This window comes from Acomys minous (genome assembly GCF_964271855.1).
Source record: "Acomys minous genome assembly, chromosome: 9".
Lineage (NCBI taxonomy): Eukaryota > Metazoa > Chordata > Mammalia > Rodentia > Muridae > Acomys > Acomys minous.
The window spans coordinates 28000378-28022507 of NC_140490.1; the positions used below are offsets into that span (position 1 = coordinate 28000378).

At 42.0% G+C, this 22130-nt stretch overlaps 1 long non-coding RNA gene across 1 annotated transcript; it reads right to left on the reverse strand.

Moving 5' to 3' along the window:
* Positions 1-2803: 2803 nt before the first annotated feature.
* Positions 2804-11158, reverse strand: LOC311605086. The gene is made up of 3 exons (XR_014781784.1): positions 10915-11158; positions 7056-7154; positions 2804-3074 (listed from the first exon to the last, which is right to left on the reverse strand). It is a non-coding gene; the product is annotated as an uncharacterized lncRNA (long non-coding RNA).
* Positions 11159-22130: the final 10972 nt, after the last annotated feature.

Genomic DNA, 22130 nt, shown 5'->3' on the forward strand with positions numbered 1-22130 from the left:
GAAGTTTTGGGAGTGTAAGCCTGGGCCCTTCCAGGCCTAGCAAGCTAGATTCGCCCACCTGTTCTCAGGTCACCCATTAAAAAGACAAGTAAGTAATAGTGAAAGTGAAGTAAAGGAGGCTAATTCAATGTGGCCCAAATAAAGTAGTGTTGCAACTGATCTTAAGTACAACTTTGGGGACTCTCTATAAAGTTTAATTTTAATAGAGGGCAAGGTATATGCATATCTAAGCACTCCTGGTCCAAGTGTGGCTCTGTCCATCACTGAGCCCCCCCCCATTGTGACCCTCCCAAATCTATCCTTCACGATGTTCTGACAAGTTATATACTGTGAAATCTCCTGCTGGGAGACATGTGCTTCCTGTGGCTGGCATTAGGCTTTGGCCTTTATCTTCATCTATTATGATTTATGGAGGCATTCAGTTTTTTGTGTTCCATTACCCCCCCCCAAGAGTCTAGCATCCAAAAGACAAGGCACTAGAGTCTCTCTTGAGAAAGTTTTTGCTCCTGCCAGGATGGCTTATTCCCTCACAGGTCATCCTGAGTTACCCACTTTCCACCCTTTGCTTCTCCTTTCTCTCTTCTGCATCTTGTTCTTTTCTTGGGGATACCTGCCAGATGTTTTTCTCTCTACAATCCCTGCTCTACCTTCAAAGCAAAAGGCAGTGAGCGCCCTTCTTGATGCTTCTTCAGATGGCACACTCCACAGTGAAAATAAAGGTTCTTCCACAGCCCCATACTGCATCAGTGCTGTGCTTCCATTTGTTGATCCACGCACTTAGCACTGTTTAGTAAGCACAGAGTGTGGGCAGACATTCCTATAATCAGACCACCTGATCTTCTTTGGGTCCATGGAAGTAAGAGATGGGATCAACTTGTCTACTGCAGACATCCTATGGCCCCAGACCAACACAGCAGCATTCCATGGAAACTTGCTCAAAATGGCACTTCTGAGTCTTACTCAGACCTGGTGATGCACAACATCTGGGTTGCAGCTCAACATTCTGTGTCCTAACAAGTCTTCTAGATGATTTAAGGTTTGTGGTAGTTTTTTTTTTTTTTTTGAGAATGAAATCAAATGTGATTGAAACATTAGCAGAAGAAAATTTACCTTAATTATTTGGTTTCAAAGAGCCTCAAACTCTTAAAACGCAAAATTTTGAGTGAAAAAGGCCTATGTTGAGCTTCTGGAAGCTTATATTCTTCTCAGTATAGATGCAAATATGCAAGGACCAGGGCAGCATAGCATCCCACAGCAACTTCTAGGACCACCTTCCTCTTTATGGCCCTATGGCCACTCTTCTGCCATGCCTGTGAATAACAAGATCTCTGGGATTAGAGTTCCTACCAAACTCTCTGTGATTTGCCAATCATTAAAAGGGAGTATTTGAATCATACAGGGAAAAAAAAACACGTTGTCCTTTGGAGGAGGAGAATGTGTGGTATGGCTCCAGGCTCACTCAACTCTATGTTGTAATGAATTGTGGTCAAGTTCTCTTGGCAACTGCATCTGATTGATGGTGGTTGAGGCTGTAAAGGTTGAAGATATGTTCATGTAAATCCAAGTCTGCACACAATTTTTCCAGAGATGAGGTTCTAGCAACTTGTTTTTATTTGTGTTTATTCCAACTACATTTTGATAAACAGGTATGAGAGGTGCAGGGAGTGTCCTTGAGGGCAATGGAGGCTTTTTTGCCTCTGGGAAATATATATATATATATATATATATATATATATATATATATATATATATATATATATATATATATATATTTTCAAGGGTCTAGGACTATAGACAACAGTCACCAAATCCTTGATAGCCAATGGCTTCTGGATCTCTTGAATTCTCAGACAATGGGAGGAAAGACTGAATTTCCAAAAGGAATTTTTGTTATAGTTGAGACCTTAAGAGAAAGGAAGCAGCCAGGTATAGTGGCACACACCTATAATCCATGCACTGGGGAGGCAGAAGCAGGCAGATATCTGTGAGTTTGAGGCCAACCTGGTCTACACAGTGAGTCTACGACAGTCAAGGCTACACAAAGAAAACCTATCTCACAAAACAGAGAGAGAGACAGAGAGACAGAAAGAGACAGAGACAGAGACAGAGACAGAGACACAGAGAGAGACAGAGAGAGACAGAGACACAGAGAGAGACAGAGAGACAGAGACAGAGAGACAGAGAGACAGAGACAGAGGGAGACAGAGACAGAGAGACAGAGAGACAGAGACAGAGGGAGACAGAGACAGAGGGAGACAGAGACAGACAGAGACAGACAGAGAGACAGAGAAAGATGGGGTAGGAGAGGAAAGGAAGCAAGAAGAACTCCTTTATAGTAGCAATAGATCCCAAGAAAGGGCTGTAACTAACAGCCCTGCTCTGAGGCATAAGGGGTGAACTGGACAGGACAGTTGCCCCACACATGAGGTCTTCATGTGATTCTTCATCTCCGTACCTGGACAGGAGTCACTGTCACAACTTTAAGGGCTAATAAAGTATTTGTTCATCCATAGGTTACAGGTTGCTGTTCTTTAATTAATTAATTAATTAATGATTATATTTATTCACTTACATCTTGATCATAGCGCCTTCCCTGCTCTCCTTCCTGTCCCACCCTCCTTCCCTCTTTCCCTCATTATGCCCTCTCCTACTCCTCAGAAAAGGACAGCCAACCTCACCAACCCACCCCAGCATATCAACTCACATCTGACTCAGTACATCCTCAGTTCACAAAAAATTGATAAAAAAAGGCAGGCAACAGAGTCAGAATCAGACCCCACTTTCTTTACTATGGGAACCAAGCTCCCTGTTAGCTATATCTGTGTAGGGGTCCTAGGTCCAGTCTATGAATAGTCCTTAGTTGGTGCTTCAGTCTCCACAAGCCCTTCTGGGCCTTGGTTAGTTGCCTCTGTTGGTCTCCTTGTACAGCTCCTGATCCCTCCAGGACCTTCTATCCATCCTCCTACTCTTCCACAAGACTCTCTGTGTTCTGCCCAATGTTTGGCTGTGAATCTGAGCATCTGTTTCGATCTGCTGTTGGGTGGATCCTCTCAGAGGACAGCTGTGGTAGGCTCCTGTCAGCAAGCATAGAAGAGAATCATTAATAGTGTCAGGGGTTATGTCTCTCCCATGAGGTGTGTTTTGGGTTGGGCCAATCATTGGTTGGAGATTCCTTCATTATCTTCTCTGTCTGCTGTATCTTTTTCCATTCACATCTTGTAGAGAGGGTAAGTTTTGGGTTGAAGTTTTTAAGGATGGGCTGGTGATCCCCTCCTCCTTTAGGAGTACTGTCTAGTTAGAGGGTGATCTTTTTAGTCTCCATGGCCCATACTACTAGGAGTCTCAGATGGAGTCACCTCCATCTTGTCACAGTGTAGCCCCCTCCCATAGTTTCTCTTCTCTCTGCAAGCCCTCTGTCCTCACACCACAACTCTTCCTAGGTCTGATTTCCATCCTCATTTCTCTACCTGGTCCTTCTCCTACCCTGTTCCCCCTCTTCAACCTTTTCAACTGTCTATTTCCCCTTCTGAGTGAGATTTAAGCATCCTCCCTTGGGTCCTCCTTATTACTTATCTTTTGAGGGTCTGTGAATTATGGTATGGCCATCTTGTATTATATGGCTAAAATCTGCTTGTAAATGAGGACATACCATGTGTGTCTTTCTGGGTCCGAGCTACTTCACTCACGATGATCTTTTCTAGTTCCTTCCCTTTGTCTGTAAATTTCATCATTTTCTTGTTTTAATAGCTGAGTAGAATTCCCTTGTGTAAATGTACCACAGTTTCTTTATCCATTCTTTAGTTAAGGGACATCTAGGTTGTTTACAGATTCTGGCTATTACAAATAAATCTGCTATGAACATAGTTGAGCAAATGTCCTTTTTGCATAGTGCAGCATGTTTTGAGTATATGCCCAGGAGTGGTATGGTTGTGTCTTGAGGTAGAGCTATTTTCAATTTTCTGAGACAGCACTAGACTGATTTCCAAAGTGGTTGTACAAGTTCGCACTCCCATCAGCAATGGAGGAGTGTTCCCCTTGCTCCACATCCTTGCCAGCATGGAAGGCTACTGAGACAGCATGAGCCCAACATGTAGCAGGAATGACTGATGATCTAAGGAGGTTGTCCCATTATGATTATTTTTATTCAAGATGTTTCCTTTTAGGAAAACAGGACAGACAATTTGCAGAAAGGGGACCTGGATTCCTCGCTTGCTCAGTCCTTTACCAATTCCTAAAGAAGCCACCTCCTTTTCTGAATTTCTACTTCTGTGTCTAGGGAATGGTCATGAGGCCAGCTGTGTAATGACTGGTATCCTTTCCAGGGGAGATGCTTTTGCTGAGTATTCACACCAGAGATGAATGGGAATGTGATGGGTGAAAAGTCACCTTAAGCCTGTGTCACAGAGGAGTTTCCAAGTTCAGAGAAAGCACCAGGAAGATTGAACCATGAAGTTTCAAGTAGATGAATTGAACTCAGCTCTTAAAATGGAATCAGAAGATAGATTTAGCCATCACTCACTTATCCAACCTATCAGAGCCCAGCATAGGTAGAGTAGACCCTCCTCAAACTCCTGTCTTGGATTTTAAATGTATCCACTCCATAAGAAGACACAACCAAATATCTCTCCAGCTTGGACCACACAGTCTATGATTTAAACAATTTCTGTGGCACCCATTTAAAGTACCCTGCCTTGTTTTTATGTTTTCTCAGACTGGCAACACTCCATCCCAGGAGGAATCCTTGAATGTTCTGATTTGATCCTGGGCTGAGCAATAAAGTATGCTGGGGGATGAAGGTCAGGAGAGACAGCTGCCAATGAGTAGCAATGGGACTCCCACAGACAAGTGGGAAGTTAGCTTCTAGCTGTTAGATCTGCAAAAATTACTGTTATGGTTTGGATACAAGATGCCCTTCATGGGCCCCTGTGTCTGCATAGTCAGCTCTGCATTTACTCATACTGTTTTCTGAGGTTGATGATCCTTCTTGGTAGAGTAAAAAATATAGGGTTAGGGCTTATGATAGATCATAGTGCTGCCTGGTTCTAACAAGCTTCACCCTCTGCTTCCTACTGCCGTGGCATGAGATTTTCATACATGTGGCCCCTCCCCTCTACCCTGGGCCTGGCTAGCTCTGATCATAGCTTGGAATCTCAGCTCCTGTATTTCAAGAGAACGTTTCCTCTCTACTCTGTTGCTGGCCTTTCATCCAGTGAATTTCACTTAGTTTCTGTCCCTGTGAAGTTGAGTCCTTGACTCTCTGGAATTTTACCCACTTAACCCCATGAGAATAGGATTGCCTGTTTTTGTTCACTATTATCTCTTTAGTGCCGAGCACATAAAAGGTCTGAGCAGGCGGGTACTGAGTGAATGCATGACTATTTGCAATGACCCTATTTAATTTCTGCTCTGGTCTCCATGTCACAGATAATTCTATGGTCATTCTGTGGAGAAGAATATGGTGGGCAGGCATAGTCCTCTGGGTCACTGTCATGCTTTTGTTGCATAGGAATCAGGGCCACTTGTTAAGAAAATTAGTTGACAAGGTGAATAGCACTATTTATAGAGGAAGGAAGAAAAAGGGATAAAAATAGTCATATTGAACTCAGGGTCCGGTCTCTGATACTGTGGAAAACTGTGCACAAAAATCAGACTTTAATACAATTAACAGAGGCTTGATTTGGGAGTCAAGATTTCTTGTGTTTTTTATATTTGTGAGTGTATGAGTGTGTGGTATTTGTGTGTGTGTGTGTGTGTGTGTGTGTGTGTGTGTGTGTGTGTGTATGTATGTGTGTGAGTATGTGTTGATGCTAGGCCAGTGCCCTGTCACCACTGAGTTACACCCCAGCCTCTTTCTTTTGCTTTTCTTTCTATTTGAGTGACAACCAACATTCTAATGAGCACATATATATTAAAAGATATATGATTATATATATATTTTTTATCAAATGACAGATTTAGATGTCACTTATTTATTCAACTTATCAGAGCCAGCAGAGATAACCTAGGCCTTTCTTTACTCATTTCTTGAATTTTAAATACATATAATATGCATATATAAAATATAATATACTATTTATATTATAAAAGATATATATGTAATAAATATATATTGTAACCCACAACAGAAGAAATAAAAATTAGGTTAAACTTACTGGACTCTTTTAAAGATACTGTCTTTTTTTTTTCTTTTGGTATTTTGGGACAGTTTTTCTGTGTAATCTTAGCTGTCCTGAACTTACTTTGTAGACCAGAGTGGCCTCAAACTCACAGAGATCTGACTGCCTCTGCTTCCCCAAGTGCTGGGATTACAGGCAGGCACCACCATACCCCAAAAGACACTGTCTTAAGAACAGTGTTTAATTTATCTTGTGTTATTTATAAAAAGCACAGTCTGTGGTTGTGTTTTGGAGGGCTATTTTTTTTTTCAGGTCAAATTCCTCTTTTCTCTATGGGGCAAATAGATGAAAGAGAAATAATCACTGTCCAAATGCCATCAAAAGCATGGCAACATTCAGAAAGCGTAATGATTTTGCTTGAGCGAATTAATTACACTACCCAGCCAGACTTCTCTTTTAATACTAATTTGATCTCCATAATGTGAGAGCTAACTGAGATTTGGGTGTTTTCCATGATTTCTGAACTCTGGCTTGGTAATTTACATAGTCGTTTCAAATAGAAAAGAAAAAATAAGAGCTGGTCAGAGGCCAAAGTCAATGAAACCACTAATGTGGCCTTAGTACTATAGGTGTCTTGGGTCTCTCTGGGTTGGTAAGTACTGGGGGAGGCACAGAGAACTCAAGCAAACATTGAACTATAACCCTTAGGCTTGATTTTTCAAAAAATTATTTCTTTATATGGAGCCATGAATAATTGGCAGGGCTTGTTGTACCAATGTTCACCCCATTGCTTTGTGAATGTGCTTTTGCCATAGCTTCAGAAAATACCCAGAGGCCTCACAGAGCCAGAATTTCATTTGATCCATTGAGCTGCCTTTTGAAGAGAAGTAACAATATCTTGAAGGAAGAGCAGGAAGTCTGAGGTTTAAAAATACTCACATGAGCAGTGTTGTCAGGTACTTCACACAGGAAGCTTGGTTTACAGGTGGTTGTTCTGCTGTGTGGTGGTGTAGACGAATAAATGCCCTCTCAGTAAAGCTGTGATGTAAAAATATCAACGGGATGGGAGAAGTGCATTCTGGGAAGAACCCTCATAATTCATAATAACTACAATAACAACTGCCATTTAAAACACACCTTAAAGCAGCATAGCTATTATCTTTATATTAAAAAAAAAAAGATTTAAGGAGTTTGATGAAGCAGAGCTGGAAGAAGGGTGTGGCTGTTGAGATGAAGGGAAGTTGTTCCATAAACACTTCCAAAGCAGACTCAAGGCAAAGGTGAGCTGTAGGAAGCAGGTGAAGTCCCAAGTGAACACATACTGTTTTACACGGGGTGAGGCCATGTCAGGGACCTATGGCTGAGGCTTAGAGGGATGGGAAAGGTTTGCCCTGCTCTGACTTTGAACGATGGCAGCGTGTACAGAAAATTTGCAGTGTAACTGTCTCCCCTTCATGCTTGTAGCTTGAAGACTGCTCCCTTCCAGAGACTGCTCCTACCAAGATTAGCTCAATTTGCATCCATGCTGAACTGTATGTAATAAGCCTGCCTCCTTTTCTGTGCGTATGTAATAACCCCACTATTGTTCATCTGTATGCAGTGACCCTACCTTTCTGTTTCAACTATAGGTAATAAACCCACTGAGCTTCCAGGGTGCCATGTTCTTCATCTGATGCCTCGGACCACCTGGCCTCACCTCTTCTGTCTCTGTGTACACGTGTATGTCTTGTCTTGATTCTCTCATCACCCCCAGGGTTCTAGGACCCAAGGCATGCAAGAACACCACACTGGACCGGGGTGTGGAGGGAGAAGGTGAATGGAAACACAGATGGTTGTGTTCCTTAGATACTTGCTGAAGTTACCTGTGCAGGTGCTGTCGTCTCTCTGCACTGCAGAGCATCACATGGATTGACAGGAAGTCTAAAACTCAACATGGCTTCTGAGCGACACAGGTTACACTTGGATGGATTCACACAGGAAAATAAACATTGTAGCAGAATTGACTGCAATTTTCATAGTAAAGTTTTTGGTTGGTATCCTACACAGATATTTCATACAGATGGGGAAACCAAATCCCAAGAGGTTTAATTTACCCACCTGGGATCATTCAATTAGGCGGGCTGGAGGAATGGTTCTCAATCTGTGGCTCATGACCCTTTTCGGGGTGGAATGATCCTTTCATGCGGGTCTCACACCAGATATACTGAATATCAGATATTTGCATTGGAATTCATGACAGTAGCTAAGCTAGTTATGAAGTAGCAACAAAATAATGTTGTGGCTGGGCTCACTACTACATGAGGCACTGTTAAAGGATCGCAGCATTAGAAGGCTTGAGAAGCTTTGGCTCTGGTGCCCCAGCCAAGCGTATGCTGCTTCTCTCTTCGGGAATTGCTGGCCTGGTGGTATTGAGAGTCCATGATGCTGTTTATGACCTAACACACATGCGGAATATTCTGGAGACTTCTCAAGGGGGCTGGGATTCTCTCTCTATAGCCTATGTAACTACTCAATCCCTCCAAGCCCCTCTGCCTGATGTACTCAGTGGTCACTGAAGCACACGGATCTCTAGGGACTTGGTTGCTCACTATACCTTTGGTTCTTCGCAGTCACCCAAAGACAGAGAAGGATTACTCAGTTTTACAAAACTGCCATTAACCTCCAACATCTTTCTTCCTATGTCCTCCTAATGCCCTCATAAAGGATAGAGTGGGTCATTAAATTATAAAAAAATCTCATGTTAATGCCCAAGTTTGGCACTGATGGTCAGTTCTGTAGGTGTTTCTTCCCTACTGTGGCCCTGTCCCCCGCCTGGCCCCACCCCCCTGTTTGATTAAAGCTGCCACTGCATTCGAGAAAGCCCTACAAGTTCTGTCCCTATTCCCTCACAGTAACCACAGAGATAGCAAATTCTGATAATTCCATTTCTGGAATAAAACCTGCTCACAAGTCAGATAATGCTAGGAAACCAAGATGACCATGAAAGGCTAAAGATGAAACGTAGTAAACTGTGCACAATTCAGACTCAAGATGTTAATTACCGTTCCTGCTCACCGGCTCCTGATATTTTATAAAAAGCCTCCTACCGCAGAGCAAATTACCTGAGATGTCAGGGTTTCAAATATTCCCAAAAAACTCCAGGGCTGGAAGGGACAGCATTGACGACAGCAATTGCAACATTTAGAGTCGGGTTTGCTCATGCTGAACAGAGACCAGAAAGACCAAGTCCTTCCAAAGTTCACCGCCGTCTAACACTTCCTGAATAAAGTTTATTTCCTGCTACAAATGACCATAGATTTCCAGCTGAGAAGGGATTCCTTTCTTAGGCTCCTCACTCTCTGTCAAATTCTTACAAAACTCAGAGTGCATTGGCTATGTCTCTATCTTTGCCTCAACTCTGGAATGAGAAATGTAGCCCGTACGTTGCTGCAGACCCAGGCTAATTGCCTCTGGATTTAGCTTCTCCTTGTCTCTGGAGACTTGAAGCTTGTTACTGCTTCTCATGATGCCTAAATCAGACAGGCAAAGTGGTTCACTCCTTATAAAATAATTGCTTTCTAGTTTCAAGCGGAACGAGGTTTGGGTTTCAACTTGAGAACTTTTTGGAAATCAGACACTTAAAATCCCCTGTTATGCAACATTATATCTTTGTACAGGAATAGAAACTATAGAAAAATCTAAATACCAAGAACAGCAATACAGCAGGCCCTTGAGCTAGAGGCGCCATGAGTCAGCACCTGGAGTGGAGAAGAGATGAGCACACAGGGAAAACCTCATTTGGGGACCCAGTTACTTTGCCTCCGCTCAGCCCATCCCTCCCATCATGAGAATCAAGGTGACCCCAAAGTTTTCTTCAACATCAATTTGTATCACAGAAAGTACCTCTTTCCCCAATTAATTAAAACAACTCTTTAGGGATAAAAAAAAAATGTAGTTCTGTATAAATTAGTTCAAGAGCCTCAACCTGAGGATACGATGATTAACACCAGCCCAGCATTCTGAGCCACACTGAGTGCTGGCCTTGGTCTTAACCTTTAAGTGGCTTTTCTCTGGGTATGAACAGAGTGAAATAATGCTGATGGAGGCATCGTACAAGAAACTCTGAGGTCACTTATTATTTACATGGGAAGGCCCTTAGCAAATGCATCAGAGGCAAGCTTTGAGAGGCCAATTGATGGATCTTTTGGAAGAACTGGGAAAAGCAGGCTGAAAGAGACATCAATCAATGTATTTGTCTTCCTCAGTGGGCAAGTGTTCTGTGAATTTCTCAAAACCACTTCTACACCCTGTCTGAACAAGAAGGCTATTCATATACCATCTAACCAAAGGATGATTTGATTACCTGGGTGTTTTCACCAAAGAAAACAAGTTCTTACCTTGCAGTCTACTAAAACTAACAGAAACAGACAAACATCAAATCCATCAAAAATGTAATTTCTGGCTGTTGGTACTTTCCTCCTATTGTCAAAGAAACAAATATGGTAACGTCTTTGCTTTCTGTATCTTAGGGAAGTTGAATTTCCAGTGTTTTGTTTGTTTTTAACTCACCAGCTCTGTTTTTCTAGAAGCCTGGAGTATCAGTGTGGCTTCCTGTATGAATCAAAACTCGGACTTGTGAGGAAGATTGGTTTGTTGCCCTGTTTTCCCTCCTCTGCTTCAGCACCTTCACAAATGGCTTGATTTCCCTGGGTCTTGAACGTCATCACTTTGACAAGTCCTCAGGCTCTTCTCTAAGAAGAAGACTTTATAAAGTCCGGTTTAAGTCAACAAATAAGTACAACTTTAATTCATTGCTTACCTGCATATTTGCAGCCACAGTGTAGCACACCCTAAGCCTCAGAGAGCCCCTGGGAGAGGCTTGGTTTTGTTTTGTTTTAGACGTTTTTTCAGATTACTGTTATTAACTCTGTCATGCGGGCTTAATTTCTCAGTAACCCAAACTCCAATGTGCTGCTCCTAGTTCTTAAATGTACTATTTTAATGATCTCAAATTGACTAAATCCAATTTAACAAATAATGAAAGCATACCCCCCAAGGAGAGAACTGTAAGAAACAGTGTGTAGAGTGTGTAGTGATGAGGCAGAGGATTCCAGAACAATCAGCCATTGTGATGAAGGAGGTTTCTCAAGGTCATTTTGCTGGGCAGATGTTTTCCCTGGGGTCTAGAGAGTAAAGTGCATAGTAAAAAACAGCAGCTTTTGCTGTTCAATCTATCTCTGGGTAGAAATATTATCTCCCCCACTTCCTACTAACCAACAACTGTTTACCATGGTATATGACTGCATTTGAATCCAGGGGAAAGGTCCCAGGGGCACTGCAGTGTGAGATTCTAAGAAAACTTTCAGTCTGGCAACCCCTCAGAGCATTGGGCCCTGGGCTGTTGACTTCTGTGTAGAGCAAGCAATCAGGAAGAAAGCCCAGGGTCCAGTTACAGCTTTCCTGTAATGATCTGAAATCTAATCTGTAGTCAGCTTTGGTCTTGAAAACGGTAAATGCAAATGGAAGTAACTAAGAAATGGCTTTAGAAGCTTAGTTTCTGGATTCACACGCAAGTGAATCCAGGGCAGCTTAGCTGCTGTCTCCAAGGCCCAGGGATGATGAGAAAGTGAGAGAAAGGATTTCTGCCCCACCAGCGGAATGAGTATCCTGTCACCTTTTGTCACTGCTTTCCTTTCAAATTATCTTCTTAAACCCCAAACAATGGAGAAGTGAGCTTAGCATGTACAGTAACAAACAAAGCTAGCATTGCACCCATGCCTCACACCCAAAAAGCTGCAACGGGCAGCTCCTAACAAGCCGTTACTTTGTAGGTTTTTATTTACATAGTATTTGCTGGGGTAAGCGTGTGTAGGGTTACAACAATGGCTTCAAAGAATTTATGGTTAAAATAGAACTAGGGAGAATAGCTACAACTTCAGTTTATGGATTGCCTCTTGTTTTCAGCCTCAGGCTTGGAGCTTTGCACGAACTCTGTGAAGTATCTTTTACTGCCCCAATTTACATACTTGAGAAACTGGGCTGAGGTGGCAGGCGAACCATCCTATCCAGATCTCCTTTACTCTAAATCTTGTATCTTTTCTTTCCCTCAATTTCAGGCTTGTTCCTTTAATTTATGGTCTAACCAGAGAGGGAAGGTGAGATACCACCCATAAATCAGCCGGCATTGCAAGTTAGGGGTTATAAGTGAGAGTCTAGCAATCTCAGTAGCTCCATCTCCAAGGTGCTGAGCAACGCTGGGCTTGGCTCTGACTCTCACATGTGAAGCATCACCAGGGATACTGCTCTCTTCTGACAGTGGCTGAGCAGGCGGCTGAATTCATCCCCTGTATATTCCACAGCTCCAAGGAGGGGGATTGCTCCCAGTGGATAGAAAGAGAATGGCTAGAGGCACTGAGTGTATTAACATGTGATAATATGTAGAGTTTATTGAGTATATGCCCAGAAGTGGTATAGCTGGGCCATATATTTGCTATGTTTTCTTTTAAGGAACTCTAGGCTGATTTTTCATAATGTCTGTGTTGGTTTATACTCCCACCAGCAGTGAATAAAATTTCCTCTTCCCCGAAATTCTTGCTGGCATTCATTTTTGTTTATCTTTTCTTTTTATAACACCCTTTCTCTAATACGCATTAGAATACCAATGATATTCTCTGCAGAACTAGAAAAAAAATCAATTCTGAAATCCAGGTGGAAAACACAAAAAGCCAATTAATAGTCAAAACAACCCTAAGTAAAGAGAAACACAGGTGGAGACATCAAAACACTTGATCTCAAATTATACTACAGAGTCAAAGTGGCCAAGACCACACAGCATTGGCACAAAACCAGACATTCAGGCCAATAGAACACACTAAAGGACCCAGGTACAAACCTACACATTTATGCTACCTAAATTTTGACAAAGGTGTGAAAAACGTCCAGTTTTTTTTTTTAAACACAATCTATGCAACAAATAGCCTGGTAAAACTGGCTATCTAACTACAAAAGATTGAAATTAGATCCATCTTTCTTACCCATTCAATAATCATTCCAAAGAGGATCAAAGACCTTAGCTTAAAACTGGAGACATCAAAACTATTAGAGGAAACAACAGGAATAAAGTTGTAAATGTAAGTATGGGCAGAGACTTTCTGAACAGGACTCCAGGAGTACAGGGAATAACAGATGGGATGCATGAAGCTAAACCCCTCTGTATCTATCTAGCAAAGTAAGCTACAGGACAGGAAGCTCAGTATGAGGGAAGAGCTTTGTAACCTATGCTTCAGATAGGAGGATCATCTATATATGAAGAACTGAATAATCAAAAAGCAAATAAACCAAATCTGCCAATGGATAAATTAACTAACATTACAAATATTTTTCTTTAGACGTTTGGGAAATGCAAATCAAAGCTACATTGAGATTCCATCTTACCCAGTCAAAATTTGTAGCTGTGATTTTTGGGCCTCATTTTTTAAAATTCTTTGATGGACTGATTTTTATTTTACATGTATGAACATTTTGACCTTACCTATATAAGTGTACCACACGTGTTCTCATTGCCAATGGAAGCCAGAAAAAAGTGTCATATCTGGGACTGGAATTACAGATGGTTGTAAATTAAACCAGAGTCCTCTGCAAATAACAAGTGTCCTAAACCACTGAGCCATCTCTTCAGGTCTTTTTGTTTTTGAGAGGGAAGAAAAACCAAGAGCTCATTTCTATACATTTTAAGATTGATTTTCTTTTAGACATTTGAATGCAAATGCCAATTAGGTAATTGGATATAATTTCTAAGAGCCCAGAAAACATATCTAAAGTGGAAAAATAAGAAAGGAGAAAACAGAATTGCCACTGAGGCAGAAGGAAACTTGGGAGCTAATTGTATTCTGGAAGCCAACAGAGATCTTTTCTAGAGAAAAAGCAGACACCATTTTAAACACCATTGACAGCTCAAATGATGGAAGACAAGGGAGATGTGCTGGGCTTGAGCAAGGAGGCGGGCAGCACTGGTAGGACCACAGACTTGGTGGACCACAGACTTGGTGGACCACAGAGTTGGTGGACCACAGACTTGGGGTGCTTCTTTCGGAAGACCAATAGGGGAGATAGGAGAACTGGAGGGAAGGTGCCAGAGAAATCAGAGGGGATAAGAGGACAATAGTGACTGTCTTTTAAAATAACCAAATAATAATAACTAGGTGGAGAAGGGAAAGCTGATTATGAAAGGGAGGGGAAATGGTCCAGGGAAGCTGCTGTGTGGACAGGTAGGGAAGAGATGGAGGGTTCTGACTGCACCATTGAAACCTTCGGCCACAGAAAAGACTGATCATGTAAACTAAGGCGGAAGTAGAAGGGCTGTGGTCTTGGAGCCTGGGAAAAAACACATTAGACAGTTCGGCATGATGATGTATGCCAACGTTTTATTTTCTGGGAAATGCAAAATTTTCTGAGCAAAGTTAGCTTTGCACATTACTCAAATGTTTTAATTGTCTCCGAGCAGGAAATAGCCAGTATTGTAAGGCACTCAGCAAGTGACAAGAGTTTTATAGTGAAACATTTTTCAAAAGTTTTCATTTTTATGTGTAAAGATGTTAAAATGCTTTCCATTTAAAAACTCAGACAACATCCCATAAAATGATAATTCTGCCGACTGTATTCTTCACTTTGAGTAAAAAGGTCAGCTCTATGGAAAAATATTTTCTGCTTAAGCTTTGGTGAAAAATTCGAAATAGGACGAGTTTATACAAATATTTTTTCAAGCTTTATTGTCTTTATTTTTCTTGCTAAAAATGGAAAGAGCAGACACACACACACACACATGAATGCACACCAACACACACACACATGCATACACACACACACATGAATGCACACCAACACACACACACACATGAATGCACACCAACACACACACACACACACACACACACACACACACACACACACACACACACCCCCCTCTCTACCAGGAGCTGCCACACTAGTCCACCTTCCTCTCCACAGGAAACAGCTATGAGAGATTTGCATTGATCTTTCAGTTCTTGGCCTGGGTGGTCGCTCAACCCATAAGCATGGTGTTGCATAAATCCCTGTGGAGAGTTTTTTTGAATGCACATTGCTTTAGAAATTGCATAATATTTTGTATATTGTTTTTCAGTTTTGGTTTCTTCACTGAAAAATCCTGTCTTGGAAGTCGCATCTTAGAGATGTGGGTGAGAGACAAGTTGGTGGTCCTGGTGGGGGTGCTATAGAAGAGGAGGTGGATAAAATAAAAATACATGTGACTCTATGTGGTTCAGTACAAAGTTGTGGGTCTCTGAGGCCTGACTTTAGCTAAGGGGTTACTGGCACTTGATGGTTGCTGAGAGAGGCCGAGTGACTTCGGAGCTGTGGCTGATGGTGGTTTGTTCCTGCTTCAGCTGATGGTCCCACACCTGTGTATATATGTTCGAACTAATTGGACCCAATGAAGTGTTAGTAAGAGAGCGGAGATGGTGGGAGAGAGATAGGTTGGTAGTGGTCCTGGTAGGGGGTGATGGAGGCTGGTAATAGGGGTGGATAAGTGTGTACATTATGAAATGTCCAAGGAGTAAAAGTCGTTATTTAAAAACAAGAAACAGCATGCTGACTTTTAACTGCATCACGATACCTGTCATAGTCTCAGCTTGCTGTCACTTCCCAGAGGTCTTACAGCATCCCCAAGAAGCACTGCTCAGACACTTCTGTGAGAGTTTCTCTGGGTAGATACAGGAGCATGGGTGGCATGGCAACAGAGGACACAATGTGGCTGAACCGCCAGCCCACTCCCCTCTTTGCCATGATTTAAGTGAAAGGACCAGTTCATCGCAGCTCTGCCTAAGCCTGTCATGTCTTCCCTTGTGCTGTCTTTCTGACCACTGTGATTACATCCCATGTTGCTGTCGTTGTTTTATTATTTTTTTTTAATTTTTATTATTTTACTCCAGTTCTTGTTCAACATAGGTAAAGCCTCTGAGTGCGTCTGAGTCATCAATTCTGAGCCTTTAAATGAGTCTTTACATCAGAAGAGCATGTCTACTCTCCCCAAACCTGAGCGTGCTTATGAGCAGCCACTGCACAAGCCGTCTGATTCCTGTGTACACAGTTGCCTGTGGACATGGACAGGAGGCAAACACTCATCAGACCCAAGATGTGAGTATTCAAACCAAATCAGCTGGGCATCCGAAGATAAGGTGGTAGCGAGGCTACCCAACACGCAGGCTCAGTATTCTTCCTTTTATTTATACATTCAAGATCACACTTTGCCATTTTTCAGTCGGCTTAAGCTTTTGGTCACAATTTCCCTGTGACATAATGATGTAATTATTGTAGTATGATGTATGAATATGACAACAACAGTGAGCATTGTTGGAGAATATTGAGACTAATATTTTCATTTTTGGAGCTTTTAACTCTCTACTTGCCTCAACGGGCCTTCGCCTCAATAGTCCCTTTTATAAAAGTGTTTGAGATCACTGCGTGTGGTGGAGCATTTGAGAGGCAGAGGCAGGTAGATTGCTGTGAGTTGGAGGCCAGCCTGGTCTACAAGACAAGTCTAGGACAGCCAAGGCTAACACAGAGGAACCCTGTCTCAAAACAAAACAAAACAAAACAAAAACTGTTTGAGATCAAACTACTGAATTCATTCTGTAGTAACCTCCTGCTTATCTTTCTGACCAAGTAATGCCCATGCAGCTTGTCACATCCTACAGGTTCTTCTGTGTGTAGGATGACCTCTTGTGCATAGCAAAGGTTCTTGCCATGGTAATAGAATCCAACTCATCTATTATCGATCTTTCCATCATTTGCCTATCTATCTATCTATCTATCTATCTATCTATCTATCTATCTCATTAATATCATTTACCATCTATTATCACTCATCTCTATCATCCACCTCTTATCTGTAAGTCTGTTACTTATTATCTACCTATCATGTTTCATCTGTCAACCTATTATCAATATGTCTACCTTTCATCTATATGTCCATATTTGTTTTTTTTTAATTTAGTATTCCCTATAACAGTTCTTGTTAGAATACATTGATTATGTTTCCTTTATTCAGACCTATTCAATTTTATTTTTAATCATGCCTGTTAGTATTCCATGGGAATATTCAAGAGAAATGACAGCATGTATTCATAAAGAATTTGGTATAAGAATGCTTGAGGATCTTTATCTGTGTGCCAACAGATGACTAGTTATGTGGATTTTGATAGGCTCACACAGTGGGATATTTCTCTGTGATCTAACATCAGAGTGATGAAGTGCAGATAAGTTTATACGCACTATACAGGGAGGGGAAACTGAGCGTGTGGTCTGGTTTGCATGTGATACGTGTGCACTGGCTTTCTTGACAGGAAGTGGCCATGGGGGATGCTCACTGAGGCTGCCTCTGGATGCTTTTGCAGCCTGTGCTTAGGCATTTCCCACACCACAACCGCAAATTTAACAATCCTCCTTTCATTCTATAATCAATGTCTATTTTAAATGGTAAAATCTTATACTACCTCCTTGATTACTCTGCTAACACTAGCCCATAACGTTAATGAACCTCTCTTAGCTAGATTTTAATCAGCTTATTGAGGTACAATTTGCATAAGATAAAATTCTCTCATTTGAATGCACTGCTCAGTGAGTGTTTGCATATGTATGTCCCTGTGCAGGTAGTCTTCAAGGCACAGACTATTACTGTCACTCTGCAAGCTCATTCTCTTTGAAGTTAATTTTCCACTTGACCCAAGTAGCTATTTGTTTAGTTGGTGCTGTGAACCTGGGGGAGTGGGCCTATAGGTGAGGTAGATTAAAGATTCATGCAATAGCCAACTTTATTTAGAATATCAGACATTAAAAAGAATCTCATGAGAAAGGTGTTCAATCACAAGGCCAAGCCACATATGGCAAAAATATTTTTTTTCCATAGAGGCATATGAATAACAACAGTTGAAGTAAACTCACTCCTATCCACCACCCATGGGAGGTGCAGGAAAACACATTCAAGAACAATTTCAGCAATTTTGTCCTTTTGAAGAAACTGAGGTTGCAAGACTCTTGTTTTCTTGGAGTTTTCTCACAAGCACTGAGAATTCCCTTTGGGCAATTCCATTCTTAGATTGTGTTTTGACACTTATTGAGCTGGTTTCTGTCCCTGTTTATGACTTTCCTGTTTTTGTAGTACCTGTAAATGAAAGGCTATAGTGCATTTTGTTCCATGTCTGCTTTCTTCTCTAAGCACACCGCTTCTATGGCTATCCACACTAGGCTGCTGTTCTTAACATTATAGAGTAATAGTCCACAGTGTGGCTGCACCACGTGCTTATTAATCTGTTGTTCCATAACACTGTGTCAACCCTCCTGGAACAGTCTCATGAGGAGCACGCGGTTTCACTTCTCTTGCATAAATACTTAGAATGAGAATTGTTGGGCCATATAGTGGCACACTCTACCAACATTAATTAAATCCGTTTCACAGATTCTCAAATCTATTTTTACCATATTTCTGCAGTCTTGCATAAGACTAAATTCTGTTTTCTGATATTTAAGTCTTGCCTCATTGTTAAGAAATACATTATTTCATGATAGGCTTTTTAAAAATTGTATTTTTAACAAAAATATAGGACAAAGGCATGTAAGAAATTCTTTTTGGAGTACTGTATGGTTTTCAAATAATATACCACTAAGCACAGTGAGCCTAAGTTTCACTTCCCTTTAAAATAAGTTTGTAAGGTTGCGTTTCACACTGGGCATGTTTTGTGTAAATATGTGTAGTGATGGGAAGTCAATCATTCTTGTCCTTCTGGATTTGTTAATCTAAACATAAGCAAGAAAATGCCATTGCTGTCATCTTTGCTACATGGACAGGTTTGCTCTGAAAACAAACATGTGAAAAACATAGACTAATTAGTGTGGCACATTGAGGAATTGATCTAAGGAGGCAACGGGACACAGACATCTCTACCTCTAAATGTCTACGGTGTCAATACACTTGAAATACATTTTATAATTTGACACTTAACAGTTCTATGTAATACATGAAACCTCATGGGACCAGTTCCCAGCTGACCTTCTACCATATTAATAAACAGGGAGGCAAAGCCAAAAGAAATTTCTTCTGAGTGACCTTAGTGTCAAATGTTGGATTTCCTCCATTTTCTTTAGCTTCTACCAGATATTTAATGTAACATATACGTAAATGCTATAAATTATGTGATAGTAATTTGGTCTGTGTCCTTTAGCCTCCCTGAAGCTGAAATTGAAGTGACTACTTAATGCCAACCAGCATCAGAAAATATGTTTACTTAGATGGTGGCATCTAGTGTGCATGGTAAGAGTAGCAAAAGATCAGAGACTGCAAACCAAGCTAGTGGCCTGACTGCTGACTTAAAAAATCCAGCATCCATGTTTCTCAGATGAGAGGAGGCATCCTGGGAGCTAGGGATACACAGTTCCAGCCCCCTCTCATTTTTACACATAGATTGTTCCCAGGTCCAAGAGACACACACAGTCCTAGGATTCTACCTACCTGAGCCACACCAAGGGCAGCTCCCAGATACGAGGGACATGATCTGGTCCAAGGTTAGCTCAGCCCCCTGTGGAGACCACCCAGATAATAGAAGCATACAGGGTCCCATTCCAAGATGGTGGTACACAGAGGAGTCTGGGTACGAGGAGTGCAGTTGATAAATCCTTCAAAGAAATATGGAAAAACATAATCAAACAAATAGAGGATGCACTGCTGACTCTCAAATGCCAGCATCTGTGTGTGTTTCTCTGGAGAGAGGAGAGGATCCAGATTGCCAGACACAGAAGATACCACATTGAGACCTCCCAGCTGCTCCTGTCATCTGGAGGACGAGTCTGGATTCCAGAGATGTGCACCTAAAGCCTACAGTTCACAGCTCTACTAGCCATCTTGAGGAGACCTGCAGGCCCTCAGGATCACACAGGTTAGACACCCACACCCAAATACCCTACCTATTGGTCCAACTGACACACAACCAGCAGAGAAGAGCTGTAGGCTGTTCAAGGAGATCCAGACCCCAGCTTAGCAAAGTTAAATCAAGATCAGGTAAACAAGTAAAAGAGTCCAATAATCCCTGAGGAAATAGAAGCAGCCATTAAAAGTCTTTCATCCAAAAAGAGCCCAGGGCAAGGTGGCTTCAGCACAGATTTTTTACAACTTATATGTCCCTCAGCTGAAGAACAGATAAAGAAACTGTGGTACATTTACACAATGAAATAGTACTTAGCTATTAAAAACAAAGAAATCTTGAAATTTGCAGGCAAATGGATGGAACTAGAAATGATCATCCTGAGTGAGGTAACCCAGACCCAGAAAGTCATGCATGGTGTACATTCATTTATAAGTGGATTTTAGCCATGTATTACAGGATAAACATACTACAATATACAACCCCCCCAAAAAAAAAGAAATAAGGAGGCCCCAAGGGAGGATGCTTAAATCTCACTCAGAGAGGGAAATAGAATTGACAGTGGAAGAAGTTGAAGAGAGGAACAAGATAGGAGATGGAACACGGGGAGATATGTGGGTAGAGATAAGAACTAAGGAGAGCGGGGACAGGAGTGCATAAGGCCTGCAATGAGAAGAGAAACCATGGGCGGGGCATCTCTGTGACAAGCTGGAGAGCTACAGCAGGGTAGGCTCTGGGGAGGCTCTGAGGGTGACTCTAGCTCAGACTTTTAGTAGCAGTGGTCATAGAGACTGAAGAGGACATCCTCTATCTAGAAAGAACTAGTGGAAGGAGGGAAATACTAGCCCACCTACAAAAACTTTGACCCTAATTTTACCCTGCCTTACAGGATGTGTGGGGATATAGACAGAGCAGAGATTGAGGGAATGTTTAACACATGCCTGGCCCAACCTGAGACCCACCCCACGGGAGGGAGCCAACCCCTGACACTATTGCAGATATTCGTCTATGTTCGTAGACAGAAGCTTAGCATAGGTGTTATCTGATGGGCTCCACTCAGCAGCAGATTGAAACAGATGCTGCAACTCACAGCCAAACATTGGGTGAAGCATAGGGAGTCTTGTAGAAAAGTGGGGGGAAGGATACAGGGACCTGGAAGGGACAGATGTTCCACAAGAAGACTAACAGAACCAACTAACTATGGCCTAGAGGGGCTTGTGGAGACTGAAGCGCCAACCAAGGTCCACACATGATCTGGACCTAGGCCCCTTACACAGATGTGGCTGATTGGCAGCTCAGGCTTCATGTGGATCTCTCAGTAAGGAGAACAGGGTCTGTCTTTGATGTGGACTATGTAGCCTGCTATTTGACCACTTCCCCCTGGTGGGACTTGCTAGTTAAGCCAGAGAGGAAGAGGATGCACTCAGTCATGGTATGACTTGATGGGCTGGAACCGACGGGTTGGGAGTTTCCCCTTTTCTGAGGAGTAGGGGAGGGGTTGTAGGGAGAAGAGGGAGGGAGGGTGGGAATGGGGGGAGAGTAGAGAGGGGACTATGATCTGGTTGTAAAGTGAATAAATAGATAAATTAATTAATTTAAAAAAGAAAATATGTTTACTCAGATATATAATTGAAATGAAGAGCCACAGAAAAACAGTCAAGTGTCATGGTTCTGATCCCTAACTATTGTGATCTTGTGTGGGAAAACCATTGCTACTGAATATTCTGTTACCCTGCTGAGTTTGCGGTGTGAATTCGCCAGTTGTCTCAATTATCTGCTTCATCCTGGCCATTGGATCTTGGCCAGGCCAGTGATTTTTGTCTCAGGCCTTAGCCACTGCTTTGTGATCCATCGTTACAGCCTCATGTCAAAGCTCCAGTGTTGCTAAGACTGGCGATAAACCACCATCATCATGCCTGAGTCATCCTTCTGCCAGTCTGCTGGGCATGCCTACTGAATATGAATGCTTCTGAAATAGTTCAGCTGCCTTGGCGTGTAGAAGGGCTTCTCCAGGGGCTGTTTATTCCATGTTGCCTAGTGACAGTGACAGTACAGGGATCCTGTTGCTTTCTAAGAACCTTCC